The sequence below is a fragment of the Podarcis erhardii genome (assembly GCF_964252035.2).
Source record: "Podarcis erhardii genome assembly, chromosome: 4".
NCBI classification, from domain to species: domain Eukaryota; kingdom Metazoa; phylum Chordata; class Lepidosauria; order Squamata; family Lacertidae; genus Podarcis; species Podarcis erhardii.
The window spans coordinates 21,219,984-21,225,983 of NC_138508.1; positions in this window are offsets into that span (position 1 = coordinate 21,219,984).

The following is a 6,000-nucleotide window of genomic DNA, read 5'->3' on the forward strand; positions in this document are numbered from 1 at the left end:
ACACTAGCTCTCATCCCTTGGAGGTTGGATAGGCTGCCTGCTCAGCAGTCCCACCAATGCCATGTCTACAGAGGCCTCTTGGTGAATGGGAGATGCTGCTGATCTAATCCCAACCCTAGGGAGGAAGTGGGGGGGGGACGGGACTGACCTCTGGAGTCTCGTGGGGTCTGTATCCACACATTATGATCCAGAGTGGGGCCCTTTCCCCTCCACAGCAGCCTTTGATTCCCACTGCAACCATCTGGTAAAGCTGATTTGATTCCACCCCTTGTTCCTGATGTGGATCTTCACTCATCCCTTCTTCCCTGGGGACCCCACACCATTTTGTGGGTAGCCTCAGGAGCCAAAATGTCCTGGGCCAGCCCTGCTTTAACATGCTTGCTTTCTATGTGCAGAGAAAGCAAGAAGCATCAATGCATATGACCTGGCTGCAACTGTGGCCTGCAACAAAACGCTGCTGTGCCGAGGCGTCCTTCATGATATTCCTTCCCCCTGCCTACAACAGTACAGTGGTACCTCAGGTTAAGTACTTAATTCGTTCCGCAGGTCCATTCTTAACCTGAAACTTTTCTTAACCTGAAGCACCACTTTAGCTAATGGGGCCTCCCGCTGCCACCGCGCCGCCAGAGCACGATTTCTGTTCTCATCCTGAAGCAAAGTTCTTAACCCGAGGTAATATTTCTGGGTTAGCGGAGTCTGTAACCTGAAGCATATGTAACCCGAGGTACCACTGTATTCAGTAAGCATGCTCAGTCCGCAGTGGGCTATTTTGAAGTTTCCCCCATCAGTTTTCTTTTCCTTAAAAAAGAATTGTAAATATATACAAGATGCTTGGCATTCTCCTAAGTTTTCAGATGCCTCCTTTGTGTGGGGTTGTGCAATTTTGCCTACGTAAGCAACGCCACCCCTGCCTGAAGAGCAGAACTAAAGAGGATGTTTAACTAAATAGGGACAAGCAGTGGGATGTGGCTGTAGGGAGATAGTCTAAGGGGCACTTAAGGACATGACTTATTACTGTTCTGTTCTTCATTCTAGTATAAAAATATACGTATGAGAGAAGATAAGAACATCACCCCCTTTAAAATATTGGGCTGTATCCAATGCTAATCCTATTTGGAGAACATAGAAACGGAAAGAACTCTACAAACAAAGGAATAAATGTACAGTGGTACCTCGGGTTAAGTACTTAATTCGTTCCGCAGGTCCGTTCTTAACCTGAAGCGCTTCTTAACTTGAAGCACCACTTTAGCTAATGGGGCCTCCCGCTGCTGCCGTGCTGCTGGAGCACGATTTCTGTTCTCATCCTGAAGCAAAGGTCTTAACCCAAGGTACTTTTTCTGGGTTAGCGGAGTCTGTAACCTGAAGCATATGTACAGTAACTTGAAGGGTATGTAACCCGAGGGACCACTGTATATACAAACTATTTACATTCCTTCTTTATCTCTCCAGCACGGTATAATCTCAATCCAGTAATTAACAATCCTGACACAGCAAAACTCACAGTATCAGCAGCACACATTGTCTTACTTCCAAACTTGTTGTCAGAATGTGTGCTGACAGCATGTGTGTATGTGTGTGCTTTCCTTGTGCGAAAATTGCAGCCTGCAACTTCCTCCATCTGACACCAATTGAGCCTAGAGTGCCACTCCTACACACTAAAGAAAATTCTGGAACCCTCTTTAAAGCTTCCAGGAACTTTTATCTGCTTAAATAATGTTTTCCTAACAGCAAAACACTCCAACCCCCTGCCTTACACTGGGCTTGGAAAGGGCCCTTTATTCAGTTCAAAGAAACAAAGGGGTAGATATTGCCTTTCTTCTCAGTGGTGGATGAAGACAAACTACGTGGTCCAGGGCTCTGACTTCAGTCTGATGCTTTTCTCTGCATTCTATGATTGCATAATTCTATGATTCTGTTTTTGTGACAAAATGGTGGAATGAATCCAGACTATTAGCCTGATTTTGTGAGTTGTGGGGTGAAGCCACCATAGACTGATCTGTCATCTGTCTGTCTGTGTAAGAGAGAGTCACACAACACTGAATTGTTCCATCATGGCACATACAATTGAACCGATAGGTATGTGGTGTTGCTGTTTTTAATGTCATTTGTCAATTCGTTCCGCAGGTCCGTTCTTAACCTGAAACTGTTCTTAAGCTGAAGCACCACTTTAGCTAATGGGGCCTCCCGCTGCCACTGCGCTGCCGGAGCACGATTTCTGTTCTCACCCTGAAGCAAAGTTCTTAACCAGAAGCACTATTTTTGGGTTACAGCACTATTCTGTAACCTGAAGCGTATGTAACCTGACGTGTATGTAACCCGAGGTACCGCTGTACTGGCAAAATGAGTGGCAAAAGATGGATGTTTTTCATTCTTTCAACACATCCAAGGTGACTGTGATTAGCCTTGCTCTAGGTGCTACTTAGGTGTGGGGCGACTTGGTCTGGCAGAGTGGGGCCCAGAGAGTTGTGAGGAGGTGCAGTTGCATCTTCTCCTGTGGGGTGGCATTTTCTGCAAGATCTTGTGAGAGGAGGGAGGCGTGAGGCCTCTAAAATGCCTCATCCATGTGGCATCCCAACCATCCCCCCTCAGTATTAGAGCCTCACTGGGCTATTGGTAGTCAGAGCTGGAAAATATTTTTCTCTCCCAACCTTAACTGGTCCCTTAGTCCCAATTGGCTGAGCTTTTTTTGGCAAAATTCTTGAGCTTTTTTTTTTTTTTTTTTTTTTTTTTTGCAAAACTGCTGACACTGCCTTCAGACTGCCAGCTATGTCCAGGAAATTCCTTTAGGCGGGTTTGTAAAGCTCACCCCCCCACAAGGGACCTGAGGAAAGGATTGACCATAGCATACCCTAAGCTTGGGTTCGAGCTCTTGTATGGCTTGAATCTTTCACCCTGATCACCCAGTGAGACCCTGGACACTTGATTTGCATCATGCCAATACTCAGCACTGGCTGATTTCCACGAAAGGGGTTTGGGGCACTTCTGAACCCTGGCGGAGGGCCATTCCATCAGCAAGGTGGGTGGATTGTGAAACAGGATCCTTGCCCCATTGCCATGCCAACCCTGCTTTCCAATGAAGACAATAAAGATTTGGCCTGAGTCTTGGCCAACACCGGGCCACAGATTGCACCTGCCTGGGCAATGGGGCCTGGTGCAAAAGTAATAATAAAAGAAGCAGACACTGTCCTGCCACCAGTAATTTTAAAAAGTATTTTCTTGAACAGGCAGATCTGAACTAGTTTCAACACAGAAAATTACAAATGCTTGTTTTAGCACTTGGGTGCTATTCCGCCGAAATGTCTGAAAACGTGGGTGAGCAAACAATGCCATGCGTCATCTTTGAACACCCAAGAAAACTATTAATTGGAAGTTTTATCTGTCCAGACAGTTGCACCATCCCAAACAATTATTTCATTGCAAGAGTCACAGTGGATCAGCCTTGCTCAGTGGAGGAAATAAGACGTAACCTTGTAATAGAAAGAGACTTAAATGGAAGGAAGTGGGGAGAGTTTCTTCCAACAAATCATATTTGGACAGCCAAGCCAAGCCACCGCTGTGCAGATGTAGCTGCTAGGAAGATTATGATGATGAAAAGTTACCTCACCAGTACATTTAACAATTAAAGGTGAAGCTGCAGAAACACGTTTGGTTTTAAAACTGGTTTGTTCTTAGGATATATATTTGTTATTCCACCCCATTCATTTCAGTGCAAGATGGCAGGGAGAGTTCCCAGATTTGTTTTGGGTGTTTCGGAGCTGCCCTGACCTAGGAGCAGGGCCTTTTTTCAACTGGAACTTTCCAGAGCCCAGTTCTGTCACCTCTCAGGTGGACGCCATTGTCATTCTAAGAGAATGAGGGAGTTGTTTATGGTGTGCTTGGGCAGCTTTTTTCTTCTTCTAGAAAAATAGCATTGCCCAGGAGTGACACAACCTGGATCTGGGCCCCAAACTGAACTAGGGACCTTCCACAGTGTCTAATTAAGATTTTAAATGTTTTGGGTTTAAAAAAATTATTTAAGAGTTTCTCAAACTACTGCTCTCTTAATAATCTCAAAATTAATTATGATAAGACAAAGATTATGCAATTCAGAAAGAGAGGGAACCCAAAAGGATGTATAATTAATGGACATCTAATACAGGAAGTTAAGCACTTCAATTATCTGGGAATCACATTCAAAAATAATATGAATTGGAATACACATATATGTGCTGCTATAGCTAAGGCCAAAGTGACAGCCCACCATATAAAATCCTATTTTTTTTCTCCAGTAGGAAACAGATTCATCCCAGCTGTATTGCAAGTGATTGATATGAAACTGTGTGCCCAACTTCTTTACGGCACACCAGTGTGGATTTCAGGTGACCTCAAGAGGTTGGATAAATTTCACGCTTCCCTTCTGATGTCATTATTAGGACTTGCAAACTCAGCAAAATATGAAACAATATGTTGTGAGCTGGGAATATTGCCTTTATCAGTTAGAGCATGGCTGAGGACCTTGAAATATTGGATCTTCCTCCATTATAGAGCCCTATTCCCTAATTCTCTACTTTACGATCTTTTAAGTGATAGTGCAATCTACAATCTATCACTGATATGTAGGAGAAAACTGGATTCTATAGGGCTCATTCTAACTGACTCTGAAATCTCTGATCCCAAAGATGCATGGGAAATTATTAGGAAGACTCTCAAAGAAAAAAGTGCTCTCGCCATGCTTGAGGTTGCAAAGCACAGCACCTGCTCTCCCATTCACTTAAATCTCCCTTTGTGTAGAGATTTCCAAAAGGGATACATGACAAATCTGAAGAATCATGAATCGTGTAGGCTGTTTATGCTGGCCAGATTCAACATGTTTCCCTCGGTGGTAGTGAGAGGAAGATATTTAGCTATCCCAGTGTCTGAGCGTCTCTGCAGGTGCGGGAAAAGGGAACTCGATACTCTGGAGCATATATTTTTCTCCTGTGATTTTGGTAGTTATGCCAGAATACAATTATATGAGGCCCTAAAATTCAAAAAACAGATTTGTACTCAACCAACGGTCCAGGACATGCTGGCAGACGGCGATGATCAAGTTACTTTAATAGTGGCCGAATTTTTGAGAGCTGTCCATGATGAAAGAATGGGCCATGATAAAGAGACTTAGTGGTTTCTAATGGTAGGTGACGTTGCTGTGTTGTATTTTTATTTCATATTAAATGGTATTATATTATTCATGTACATTGATTAATTTCTGGGAGTTAAGAATAGGACTAGGATAAATTGTGTTTGTTGTACCCGTATTTTATACAGTTTGTATATGTTGTTTGTCAATGTGTGGTGTGCTATGCCTAATAAAGGATTTTTGAATTAAAATTTTAAATGTCTCTTTCTCTGAATGCAAGTTTAATCAGGGTTTCCTTCTCTCCCTGCCCTTGCCAACTCTCCAGGTGGACCTGATCTGACCTGCTGCAACCTATTCTGGGAGAATCTTGAGTTGACCTGACTTGACCCAATTCTTTTCAAGATTCAGCCAGAGCAGTTGCACAGTCCTAACACAAGAAGTACCAACCGTGGAGGAATGGCAGATGAAGATGATGGACTTTTTGGAGCTAGCCGACCTGACCGGAAGAGTCCGTGACCAGAAGGAGGAGGAGCACCAGGAGGAATGGAAGAACTTCAAAGATTATTTACTGAAATATGCTAAGATAAATTAATTAGAAATACTTGCAAAAAAATTAGATAGGCTAAGGATTTAAATATGTGAAGTTATAGAATATTAGAATAAAGCAAAGATGAAAAGAAACAAAGATGTTAAGAGGATTAAGTAAATTTTATGAGATTTTGTTTTGGAAAACCGTTACAATGATATATATTGAAATTCAGTCAAGGGAATTTGAGGAAGTCTCTTAACTATGTTATTAATCCAAAGTACAATTATGATGTATGTTGGTTTGTTAGTTTAAAATTTTGGAAAATTAATTGGAAAATTAATTAAAAATTTTGGAAAAAAAGAGCATGCAACAA